The sequence below is a fragment of the Spermophilus citellus genome, assembly GCF_964194105.1.
Source record: "Spermophilus citellus genome assembly, chromosome: 19".
NCBI lineage: Eukaryota > Metazoa > Chordata > Mammalia > Rodentia > Sciuridae > Spermophilus > Spermophilus citellus.
Window position 1 is genome coordinate 3,643,698 of NC_138201.1, and position 12,951 is coordinate 3,656,648.

General features: G+C 47.2%; 1 protein-coding gene across 7 annotated transcripts in view; it reads right to left on the minus strand.

Moving 5' to 3' along the window:
• FOXP1 (forkhead box P1) overlaps positions 1-12,951 on the minus strand; it is a 517,497-nt gene that overhangs the window by 273,910 nt on the left and 230,636 nt on the right. For 6 of the 7 annotated variants that reach the window (XM_081276304.1, XM_081276309.1, XM_081276307.1 and 3 more), the window contains exon 4: positions 10,112-10,172. The exons of the other annotated variant lie outside the window; for it this stretch is intronic. The gene's annotated coding sequence lies outside the window, so the exon portion shown is untranslated. The remainder of the gene's footprint in view (positions 1-10,111; positions 10,173-12,951) is intronic. 7 annotated transcript variants of the gene reach the window in all.

The window sequence follows — 12,951 nt, forward strand, 5'->3', positions numbered from 1 at the left end:
TTAGAGGGAAGCAAGAGAGAGGGGGACAGGGTCAGAGGAGGGGACGGAGGGCACCTGCAGGGCGGGGACCCTCTGAGAGGAACCTCTCGCACTGACAGTGTTCCTATGTGATATTGAAACACTTCTAAGTCCCTGAACACGGTTTAGAGGAAAAAAGCAAAGACATATAGGAAATGAGAGTCACAAGGACGCCCATTCAGACAGTCCACATTAAAAACTGTGTTGGAGTTTTCACTTATTGCTAGTCATAAATTTTTTTGTAGTCAAATTTTAACATTTCCAGTTGCTTTTGGCGTTACATCAGTAAAGGAAGGAAGGGGTGTGCCACCTCCCAACGTGGACGGCCAGTTACACAGTGGCCTGCATCTGTCATTTCCTCTTCTACCTCCCAATGTCATCATCAGCGAGGAAAAGAATCCCAGGAGCGAGGTCCAACGTCCCCAGGCCCCTCTGAGCCCACAGATCTAACACCTGCCTTTACCAGAGCTGGGAGACCAGCACGGGGAAAGGGCGGACTCTGTGGGGTGCACAGCCCAATTCTAGACAAAACCCACCGCAGAAGAACTCCTGAGGAACCCTTCCCTCATCAGTGGATGAGTCTGCCTCCGCGGGAGGGCACAGGGGTTAATTCTTGTGCTCTGAAAGACCAAAGTCCTTTTAACTGGCCAGGGGGGCCGCCGTGGAAGTCCATGAGGGAAGTTTTGTAGCTGCAATGTCAAACAAGTCAATGGCTTGCCCTGGGACAGCAGAAAGACGGACGCTTGGGATAAGAAAAAATATAGCACTGCTTGGGAAGAGGTGCTCTTGGAGCCCGGAGGACGGGAAGAGCCTCAGGATTCTTATTTAAAAGTAGAGGGATCAACTGGCTGGTAACCTGACATCCTGACATCTTTTTGTAAGAAGCTCCAAGGACTAAAGATGTCCAAGAGCTGGGCTGGCCATTGGTACCAACGACCCTCCATGGTAGGCAGGGCGACACTCAGCAATGGTCACCATGGCGGCCTCCAAGTTAAGATGTGTGCTTAGTAACTACCAACAGAGGAAAGAAGGATGATATTTTAAGGAGAAGATGTGGAAATAAAAATAGCCCACATGGTACCAGTGCAACTCAACAAGTCTTTCCGTAAAAAATAATGGCAGGACACAAATGAAACACTGACCTATGGAGGTCTGAAATTTTGTTCCCATCTCTCCATGTCTTCCTATTTTAAAAATTTTAAAATGCCATAAAAACAAAAGTTGAGCAGCACACTCCCAATCATCCAGAGAGAGGGACTGTGCTTCTCCTGCCCAGTACCCTGTTAGTGGTACTTGCATCCAAGCACCCGCGTGAGACATGTGTTTTGTGATTTCTGCCTTTCGTTTTCCGAGATGCTTCAAGACTGAGACCGAGCCAGAAATCCTGAAAATGTTCAACCGTATTTCAATACGGTTGAACACGCCAGAATCTTTGATGCTCTTAGTTAATTTGAAAGGGAGACGAACCCATCAAAGACTACCTATATGAGTCTCAGGCTGAGGTGAAAGACTGACTTGTGGCTCCAGCTCAAACTAGGACTTTACTAATCTGGAGACTCTGTTAACCACACCAGGCTGCGATGCACTTAAGATGATTAAAATCAATAGATCCTAAGGTGAGCCCTGGACGCACGTTCCTCTCCCCCTGGCTCTCACCCAAACCCACACAGGCCCACCCTCAGGCCCAGCAGCAAGTGGACGGGGACCAGACACACAGGCTCCCTTAGCTTTTCTTCTCGGGCTGTGTGAGGACCCGACCGTCACAGAAGTGAGCGTGCAGGGGACGGAGCCAAGGGGGGACTTCATGAATGGGGGGTGCTGCTCAGGTGAGCCTCCTGGAGAAACGAGGGGCGTCAGCCCTGCAGTAGAGGACGATACCGAGAGGAGATGGCAACTAGGTTTGACTCGCGCTACGAGCCATCAGATCCGGGCTTCGGAGTGGTCGAGCCCAATGGCCGTCCCCTGGACCTCCTGGCAGCAGGTCACCCAACTGACGGCCCCTCAACACCTCCTGTTCGCCAAAGTCTGGTTCTGCCTCTGCCTTTGGCTCGCCCCTGCGGCAGCCTGTGATCAAAGGGGTTGGCTTCAGAACCCACATCTGGAGCCTTGTTGTCTGTCTACACCGGGGCTCCCTCAGTGAGCTCAGGCCTTTGAGGCCTTTGTGTTTCACTCACATGCTTATAAATCCTCCATTTATAGCCCCCTGGCTGGGAGGTGTCCAGAGCTGAAATCTCTAAGGGCACAAGTGACGTCTCAATCTGGGGGATAACACGCAGCGGGAACCACCCACATCCTCGGCGGCACCCCGTCCTCTCCTGCCCAGCACCATCTGCCCTGGGGACTCCCTGCTGCAGGCCACACCTCCATCCTTCCAGCAGGATCTGAGCGGGCAGCAGCGGGCTGCAGGCTGACTCTGCTCTCTGGGTTCACGCCATGGCCCAGTGAGCCCTATTGACACCCAGCACTCAGGACCCAAGGCTGTATCTTCCTTCACCGACCCCTTCACCCTGACCTTTCCACTCGAGGAGCTGCTCACTGCCATCAGTGAATCCCACACTGACCACATCTCACCATCTCCACCGCCATCTGATGCCAGTCTATGACGGGACCTCCTAACAGGGCTCCCTCCTGGGGACCTACCCACCGACTGTTTCCTCCACAGCTTCTTGAATGAAGCACTGAAGACATGGATGGCTCACTGCCTCCTCTCCAAGCCCTTGGAAGGCTCCCATTTCACTAAGAGGACAGGGGGACTTGGCACCCTCTTCCATGGGAGCCTGCCACTTCCCTACCTTGTCCTTCCTCTGCCCTTTTGAAGGCCCTCATGGTGACTGGCAGACTCCTCCTCTCCAGAAGAGGCCAAGTGTCCACTCTGATGTCATAGCTTCCCAGTGAGCCTCACCTGGCCCCAGACTTTGCAGCAGCCAACCCTGCCTCTGAGCACTGCCCTCTCTGTCCTCCTCCTCTCCCCAGGGCACCTGCCTACCGCCTGCTTCACATTTACAAAGCTGCTCTGCCGCTCCCACCCTCAGAGCAAGGAGCAGAGGACGTGGAGGCTGCTGCTCACCACAGCATGCCCACCCTGGATGGCGACGCTGTTCAACAGAAGCAGGAGGAAGGCCCGGGTGTCCTGGGGGTGATATTGTTAAAAGTAAAAAGGTGTAGCTGAAATGAACTTTCAACATGTAATCAGTGAAGAAATCGGGCAAATGGTTCACATTCTTCAAACAAAGGCTTCAAAATACTGACTGGACTTTATACTTGGAGTACATCAAAAGTTCTAGCGAGCCATATTTCAAGGGCTCCATATCCATACAGAGCTGGTGGCTTCTGACCTGGACAAGGTGGGTCCAGCACAACACCTGGTATGCAACCCACCCACAATAAGTACACTGTGAACAGAGGAACACAAGAGGGTGGCCCTTGGAATGGCCCCACGAAGACGGCTCATAGCTTGAGAAAGCTTCACGGCAGACACAAGCATCCGCAAGACAGGGAACACGACGACTTTCTCTTCCACTTTATCCTATAGTTTAGTCCGTTTCAAAACAGTCTTCAGTCCAACCCAGTAAGTCCCTAGTTCATAAGCTGGGCCCAATGCCCATTGTGAAAGTCTTTGGTCTGAGCACACTTTAAAACAAGCACTCTGTGATGGGTAGACCTCAGGACACTTGCTCTGTCCTGAGGGTCTGCCCAGGGCTCTTGGAAAGGGAAACAAGCCAATCCCCAGAAGAAAGGGAAGTGGAGGGAGGGAGGAGACCTGAGTACCCTGCCAACCAACCCAAGGGTTGCAATGATCACCGTCCAGCCTGTGACGCGCGTTGGCTTTTTTAATTAAGTAATTCTATATAACTTATAACAGTGTCAGGTAATTCACAAAACATGTAATTACCTATAATCATATGCTACGTACACACTAACACACAAAATTCAAGGGGAGGACCGCATGGTTTTCATACTTCAAGAAGATAGGACTTCAACGCAGTAGAAAGAGCTCCTCCTTTTCCTCCCCACCACCCTTTATTCAAAGGCCACAGAAACATGGCTAATAGTTCTGACCAGCTAAAGAGAAGAACACATGCATGATTCATCTTCATTTCATGTGGACAAAGTGCCAATCAGCAGCAATCTTTTGAGAAGATGTCACAAAAACGAAATGCAGACTCAGCACAGGGCGGAAGTGGGTCCTGGGAGCCTCAGCCCATGCAGGACAGACTCCAGGATGGGTACCAGGCTCCTCTGCCGGGCTGGGTGTCACCAGACACCAGGGGGCTGCTGGCAAAATCCACAGCACCCAGCCACCCTTCATGAGGTTTTGTTGGTACTCGTCCCTTCCGATTCCTTCCTGAAGGTTCTGAGTTGGCAAAGAAAGGTAACATCCCCATGTCTCTGCTAAGAGGATTAGCTGCCACCTAGCAGGAGCACTTCCTCCAGCCATGCTCAAGGTGGGCGGTGGGAGATTCCTGCCCTTGCATGTGGAACCACAAAAGCATCATTTAAGAAACCACTGGTTACTTGGTTTCGTATTTTTCACTGATCACTGAACAAAATATGGCTACTTGATGATTGCTGCCAATACTGTCTTGACGACTGAATAGGCCTTCATGTACATGTCATCAAGGGACTTCTGCCTGAAAACAAACTCTATGGAGCATATTTTACTGAAGATCAATATTTAAAATTTTTTTTTCTCTGAAACTAACATTCAAGAAGAGACAGCCCTTGTTTACAGAGGAACTTAGTTTAGCATTATGGCTAACAATGTTTAAAAAACAGCTAACTTAACATGCAAACATTTAAATGCTGAAGTTTAACTGTTGACAGGCCACATCAGTCCAGTAAGAATAGGCACGGCATGAGAAGCAGTCCTTCGTTTCCCCTAAGAACATTCCTGACCATCACTCTATTGGTTTTAGCAGTCAGAGCTCTCAAGGTTTTAAGAAGTCTAATATTCGACATGCCTTTGATGGGTCTTGAAAATGCCTTATGATTGCTCAGACGAAGCCAGTCCCAGCAGGATGTATATCCTACGATTCCTTCTTTACAAGATATCCAGAGCAGGTAAATGCACATGGACAGGAAGCAGATTTCTTCTTGCTAAGGTGGAAAGGGTGCTGAGTGACTGCTAATTGACACCAGGCTGCCTGTCCTGGTGAGAAAATCAGTCTAAACCCAAGAACATGGTTGCAAACTCTGTAAACAAACTAAAAACCTCTGGACAATACATGTACTCTAGTTGGGTGAACTATATTATCTGGATTATAATCTCCATAAAGCTCTTACCAAAAATTAGCATGCCTGATGACATTTGCAAGATCTGGTAAGAAGTCTGGGGAAAATTCAGGTGACTGACTCACTCCAGATGCTGAAAGATATGATCCCTGACAGCCCTGTATCCCCTCCCTGAGCCCACCCTCTCTCATGGCAACCAACAGGCTCATCCTAACACTCCACGCTTCATCCTCCTGTCTGGAAGAGAAACTGAGGACAGAGACAGTGCCCTGCCATGCAGCTGGGACCCGGGCACCCACCAGGGAACCACCAAGGAGCCGCTGGGATAAGAACTAGCATGGTATGCAGGTGGCTGCACATGGGTGAGTAAAGCCCCAGGACTGGTCCTGCACAACCCAGAAGCCACGTCCCAGCCTTGCTCCTGAATCTGCTCTCCAATCTGTCCAAGCCCCTGGGCACCAAGCAGCCCCTGAAGCTCATCAAAGCCACATCACCCCAACCTCACCGTTCAGACACCAAGAGGCACGCTGTGCATAACCATCAAGTCTCTTGCTTCAAAGAAAGCTGCCTGTCAGGATTTCTGTGTGGAGCGGCCCCACATGCCATCAGCCAGGCTGCCAGAGGGAAGCAAACTTTGGCTCTATTTAAGCCGTAGCCTGTGGGTCTCCCCCTCAGTCTTGTCTCTACCCTGTTATAAGCTGGGCGTGGGGATGTTGTGTGTTTGGGGGCCAGAGAGCATTTCAATGCTTTAACTGCTGGAGGACTGGTCATGACGTCGTCATCTAAACACTCAAGGAGACTTTCCCACAGAGCCTTTATGACAACTTCATGAATCAATAGTCACAGAATTCAAATGCTACACATTTTGGTCATTTTGAGTGGTTAGGACACAATTTTTTTTTCCTCTTTTTTTTTTTTTCAGTAGTGGGGACAGAATCCAGGGGCACTTTACCACTGAGCTATCCACTACCACTTTTCAAAATTTTTAAACTTTTGAGACAAGGTCTCAATAAATTGCTTAGGCCTTGCTCAAGTTGCACAGAATGGCCTTGAACTTGAGATCCTCCTGCCTCAGCCTCCGGCATCACTGGGAAGATACGTGGTTGCCACTATGTCTGGCTGAAACTGTTACTCTCATTAAGTAGACACTTAAATCACACAAAACTACACTTTCAAAGGAACCAATCACTTACATTTTAAACAGCTGAGGAGCATTTACAATTTTAACCAAGAAATTATTTGTAAGACACTCTAAAGGGTACAGGATCTATCCCCAGACAGCTTAAGTTGCGGTGGCAAGAAAAATTGCCAAGATTAAACATGATTTTCGATTTCTGTAACTTTCTTCCAAATAAGCTGACGACTTAAAAAATGAACCAATATGTATGATGTAAAGCTTGATGATGTAACTGTAACCACATGGGCTTGATAACAGTCTTCAACTCTCCACACCATTAAGGGTTGAATATGAAATGATAAATTTTGCAAATCGGGTTTGTTGGAATTTTCAGCCAAACGTCGTATGTGGGTGAACTGTCAATGATGGGAGAGGCAGGGACACAAAAGCCACATACACCTTTGATAAATGAACAGGTCAGAGCAGGTAGCCACGCCACAGAGACGTCCACTCATGGCTCTCCCAGCAAGTTCTCTCCGTTTCTATTTTGATATTCCAGATGACCTTGGGCAGGTTACTTATCCTCTATGGGCCACTTTCCCAGTTTGTAAAGTGGAGATTATACTAATTGACATCTGCCTTCTCAGGAATGCCAGTCTCCGGAACCGTTCCACACAGCACTCAGAGATGCCTGCAAGAAAACTCTCCTCTCCCTACCAACCATGATGGCTGTGATTCACAATCCTTCAAAACTCTGAATCTCGGTTTTAAAAATGCCTCTGTCTGCTTTTCTGAGCTTCCCTGGCCACTGTCATGCACATGACCAGTAGTTGTCCCCATTCTGCCTCTGGGGGCATGTTCATCTGCATTCACACAGACTGAGGCTTGGGAGGTGCTGAGAACCTCCTGCACCTGAAATCCACACCACCTGGGGTGTCACGATGGGTGCTCCTGGTCTCACCCTTTGCTGATGAGTAAGATCTGCTGTTCGCTCAAGGCTGCCTCATCAGAAATGTTACCCTGATGCTCATTTTAAATGTATTTTCAATGTTCTATTTCTAGCAAAATGTTTTTCTCTTAGTATATGTAAGAGATCAAGGGAAATAAGAATTTGTCTCTGAAAGGTCCTTGAGCTTAAAGGTAAAATTTACATGAAACTTTAGGCTCAATCTACAAACCCTAACAGGAAGGAAGGAAGGAAGGAAGGAAGGAAGGAAGGAAGGAAGGAAGGAAAGAAGGAAGGAAGAAAACAAAGTGGCTGGGGGTACGGCTCAGTGGGTTGAGTGCTTGCCTCCCATGCACAATCCCCAGCACCACACACACACACACACACAAAGAAAACAATTGAAATTTGGGTCAAAATAGAGATGAAATGGAGACTGTAAAAGGAAATAAAAGGAACAGAACACTGATTGTGAACAGGAAAAACGAAGATCACGTGTAAAGGATAAAAACAAGCACAATGATCAAAGCAGACTCTGGTGCACATACAGAGGCTGAGGGAAACCTCTCAGGTCCCAGAGGGCAGGTCAAAGAGAAAGACCATGTGGACGCGGTGCTTGGCTTTCCTGCATCCTGAAAAGACATGTCAGGAAAGGAGGGATTTTCAGGATCCAGAAGTTTGACAAGGGGGGTCCTCATTTGCAGGATGCTCCATGCTGTAACAGACTGGGCTCTCCGTGGTAATTAAAGAGAGCACGTGTTTTTAAACATGCAGTTTCTCTCTCAGTCAAGGCAAATGACAAATTCCTAGAAGGTTTTTACTGTTAAATTGTTCCTTGAGCCATGATATATATATATTTTTTTAAGTCTGAACAACACTGTAGATTTGGGGTGGGGGAGTGGGCGGCTCACATCTTCATTTTCAGGTGATGGGTTAAGTGTGGCCTTGGTAAAGACGCCAAGTCAGAAGAACAGTACTCAGGCTCCTGGGGGATGATCGAGACGGGCTGGGGTAGCTCTGGTTGGAGCTGTGTGGATGCGGCAGCTCTGAAGCTCAACTCCATCTTACAGTGACATTTCCAACTTTGTTTAACCACGGTGTTTAGTGTCACCTGTAACTCTGGCCAAAGGCACAAGATGAGTTAGGCACCTGGCAGGGTTGCACAGGGAGCATCTTGGATTGAACCGCTCTGAGAGATCATGGCAACCAGAGACAGCAAACCAGAGCCAGAAGGGCAGGCGTGGCACAGTCCAAATGGCCCCCAAAGCAGAAAATATTTACTAGCTGGTCCTTGGCAGAAAAAGTTTGCAGCTTCCTGATAAGACTACTGGAATCCAGTGTCCCAGCCAAGGGAAGGGCTTTGCCAACAATTTTGTGCAGCTTGATGTGCCCAAAGAACGCCTGAGATCAATTCCTTCTACTGTGCAACATCTTCCTGAAGCAGACATTTGTCCTCGATGCAGCGCGACTGGTACTTCTTGCGAAGTTTTAATTAACCACAGAGCAAAATGCACCAATTCTACATTTTTTTGGTCCAATAAGTAAGATTTCAACTATAAAAACAAATGAGCAGGTGTAGTGCACACCTGTATCCCCAGCAATGTGGAGGCAGAGGCAGGAGGATCTCAAGTTCAAAGCCGAGTTCAGCAACTCGATGAGAACCTGCCTCAAAATTAAAAACTAAAAAGGACTGGGGAAATAGCTTAATCGTAGAGTAACGCCCCGAGTTCAATCCCTAGTACCAAGGAAAACGAATTCGCACCCTTTATTCTAGAGCCAAAATCCCTGGCAGAGATTAAAAACATAATGGATCGGACAATTTTCCCATTATGAAAATTCTATGATTAAAACCATGTTCAACTAAAGAGTAAGAAGTCTGCATCTTACAAATACATATATTTCGTTTAGTAAAACCTGAGCAAAGGTTTGATTCAACCATGCCAGCAAATAACCTGTTTTTAACAGACACAGACCTATTAAACCAAATGGAACTTAGGAAAGGCCAACATTCAAAACTGAAACGAAGATGCAGACGCTTGAAAAACAGCAGACCCTCAACAGCCTGCAAAATGACCCCACGGAAAGTGCTCACTGCCCCTAGCCGAGGGACACTCTAAAACCAGAGACCAGGTAGCAGCCGTGACCATTTTAACCTGAGTACTTTTTTAAAATCTACCCTCTCAAAAAAGTGAATTGGAGAGAATTAAATGTGGCTTTAATTCATCAAGTGACATTAGCCTCTCTGAAAACTTCTAATTTTGAAATCAGGTTCTCCTTTGATTTTCAAGTGAACAGGGCAGCCTAGCGCCCACCTTTCAGGCACTGCTGCCCCCCACCCATGGCTTGGCGATGCCTGTTGCTAGGGTGCCTGACTCTTAATTTCTGAAAGAAGGTGATTGGGGAGCAGCGAGATGGGCATCTACTGGATGGCAGGACGTCAGCACGGACATTGACATGTGCCACTCTGACCTGCAGTGAGCTGGCATTGTGCGTCAGCACCGCGTGACATGCGTGTTCCTTCCCAACTGGAAACCCACCATGTCTACGGGCAAAGGGAGTCAAGTTCAGCCTCCACCCACTGGAACACTGGATCATGTTTGGGGGAAGGAATATGAATCTGTGGACCATTTTTTTTTAAGGTTCTAGGATTTCACAAAAGCAAAAAATAAAAAACCCAAAAACATGCTGCATACATAATTACACAAATCAACACATGCACCTTCGACAAATAAAGATCGGGAAACAACCTGGAAGGCGACAGGAACTGTTCTGTGAATTCCACTCGTCGCATTTGCATTTACCTTTTTTGGCGTCTGTAAAGCAATCTTCAGTTACAGTCACCTCAAAAGGTCACTTGTCACCCTGAAAACAAGAGAACATCAAGATCTGAATGTCGGGGAAGTGGTCACCAGCGGAGCACAGGACACACGCACGAGAGGCAAGCAACTTGGAGGGGGATCAGCAGCGAGGCCTGGGATTCCAAGTCTACCTGGACCTCGGGCCTCAAGCGCTTTGAGACCACCGCGTCCCTGTGGCTGGGAAAAGCCCAGGCGAGACACTTCAGATTTGCCTGTGAACTTTTCCTCTTTTTGTCATCTATCAGTTTATTTTTGTGTGGAATAATACGTGACTCATAGGTCCTTGTGTTTGGAAACCAGGCCGCTCTTGAACAGGGCTCTGTTTGGTTAACATCACAACATCTCTAATTTCATTAAAGGAGAGACTTGTTTTTTGTTTTTTATTTCATTCCCCTCTTCAGGCAAGAACTCATTCTTGTGGACAAGATGCCTTAGACCACTTTGGACCTTTCAAGATGAATAAGAGCCCCACGGTCCTCGGTGTGGGGAGGGCTGGGGGGGAGTTAATGGTGGTGAAAGCTGCTCAGAGAATGTTCTGCACTGCATCTACCAGATCTCCCAGGCTAAATGAAAATGGTTCGTGGCACATGAAATATGCCACTTCCATCAGGCCTCCGAAAACACATATCCTACCCCACCCCGCCCTGGCATCTGCCTTCTCCATCCACAGAACAGTGGGTAATCCTTTCAGCAGCAGATTCGGCCTCTTTCTGCCCGTGAAACTGGGACCAACACACACAGCGTGAGGGGAAAGCAAAACATTTGTTTATTCATTCAGATCAAGTTATTAACAGGGTACAGGATTCACTCCGCCACTGAGGACCAAATGCTCCTATGATTTTTAAGACAGAGAAATCAGTCCTTAATGTGATTAGCACGCTCATGTCCCTGCGCTCACTCTTCAGAACAGTACGTAATGAAGTGGTTTCGGTTTTATTTGAATCTATCCCTCTCAGCCCTCTGCCATCAGCCGTCAGCCCCAGTGTGAAAGGCAGCATCGCTAAGAGGAGGAAAAAGCTTCTTTCACCAGGGCTAAAAATTTTTAAAGTGGCACTTTGGTGTGTGCCATCTTTGAGGAATTGATCTGAGGCCAATTTATGACATTTCCCCAGGCAAGTGTATGCAGATTCTTGCCATTAAGATCGGAAAAAAAGATGCAGGCTCTGGGTGAAATCATCATTCTCGTGTTTATTGTAAGAGGAAATTGGAGGTTTTCACCATAGATGTTCACAATTTGGGTGGGGGAAAACCCTAGTTCAGGGACGTGAAATTACTCTTTTGCAACAACCTGTCCCAAACCTTTTTTTTCTTTTGTTTTTACACAAAACAATTCAGATTGAAAATGAAATTTGTGCACTTTACTGCTGATCTACGTCCATAGGATGGGTGTCTCCAGGACAGGGAAGTGCTGTAGGGCAGGCTTTGGGACCTCGAGGTACGCCAGAGGCATGGCTGCGCCCCACCACGGGATCAGAGTCCCCTCAAGAGGCAAGTGGCACTGTCCTCTCTAGGCACCAGGGTACCCGCCACTCATCACAACTGACTCCCGGGGAAAGCCAGTGGCTCTGGCAGACAGCTCTGGGTTCCCAGCAAGCCAGCCCTGTCCCCGCGTTTTCCTTGAAGTGCTCTCCAATGCACACGCTGAACTCATCTGTAGGTTCATCTGTGGAGCTGTGCCTCTTCCTGCGTGTTTGGCAGCGGGACCTATTGCATTGGGACTTTGCAATGCAGATGAGATTTGCTATCTTAGAGGGCCTGGCAAACAACTGGACCTCATTAAAATTTAATTTTTGTTTTAAATTGCTGAAAATGCTTCCTTGGAATAAAGTTATCTCTGTGCAGCGTGCGAACGTTTCCAGGTGATGCCAGGCCTGTTCCTTCCGCCCACCCACCTGCCCAGGCACAGGAGCTGGCGAGCACAGACAGAAAACCGAAGCAGGCTCACCTCAGGTTTTATAAGTGTAATGTTATCCTCAGAGAGTCAAAACAAACAGGAGAGGAATAACAAGAAAATTATACAACTGGCCCTCTGACATGTATGCATGAAAGCAACACAAAACTGGCCACGTTTAATTTTCACCTCTACATTAGAAATTGGCTGTGAGGTATAAACTATACTCCATCAATGTTAATGCATAAGCATATTCGGCCATCCATTAAAGTATTTCTGTTGCATTTTTAGAGAAAGTATTCATTAGCAAAGGAATCTAAAAAATATTTTTCTAGCTTTGCTGGGATTAATAGTTCAACAGCTGTTTGCCATCATGCTAAATTAAATGAAATATGTCAATATACTAGACAAGAAAATTAGGGGGAAGTACTGAGGTCTGAGTTGGCATCCTTACAAGCTCAGAGGAATAGGAAATCAACAACTAGAAGAAAAATCTGCATTTGGGGCTTTTTTTTTTTCCAAAGCATATAAACTTCCGTTTCTAAAACTGTATTTGCCATTTTTCAGTCACTTTGATCAAATAAATCAACTATTTACCTGTATGTTTCCTGGCAGTACCAGTACCAGGACTAAAATTAAAACGACCATGTAAACCTTTAAGTTTAAAAAAAAAAGATTAAAAGAAATCGATTCCCCTCTGGCCCACTTGCCTTTTAAAAAAATGCTATCACCATACAAATTGCATATTTTTTCTATTTTCCAGTTTCCTGCTAGCTTGAGGTATACAAGTGAGCAGGATAGGGTAAACAGAAATTGCTGATTTTCCTCTATGTCACTCTCTGTAACCCTGGAGATGCTGTAGAGGCCTAGACCTGCTCCAGGGTCTCAGCAC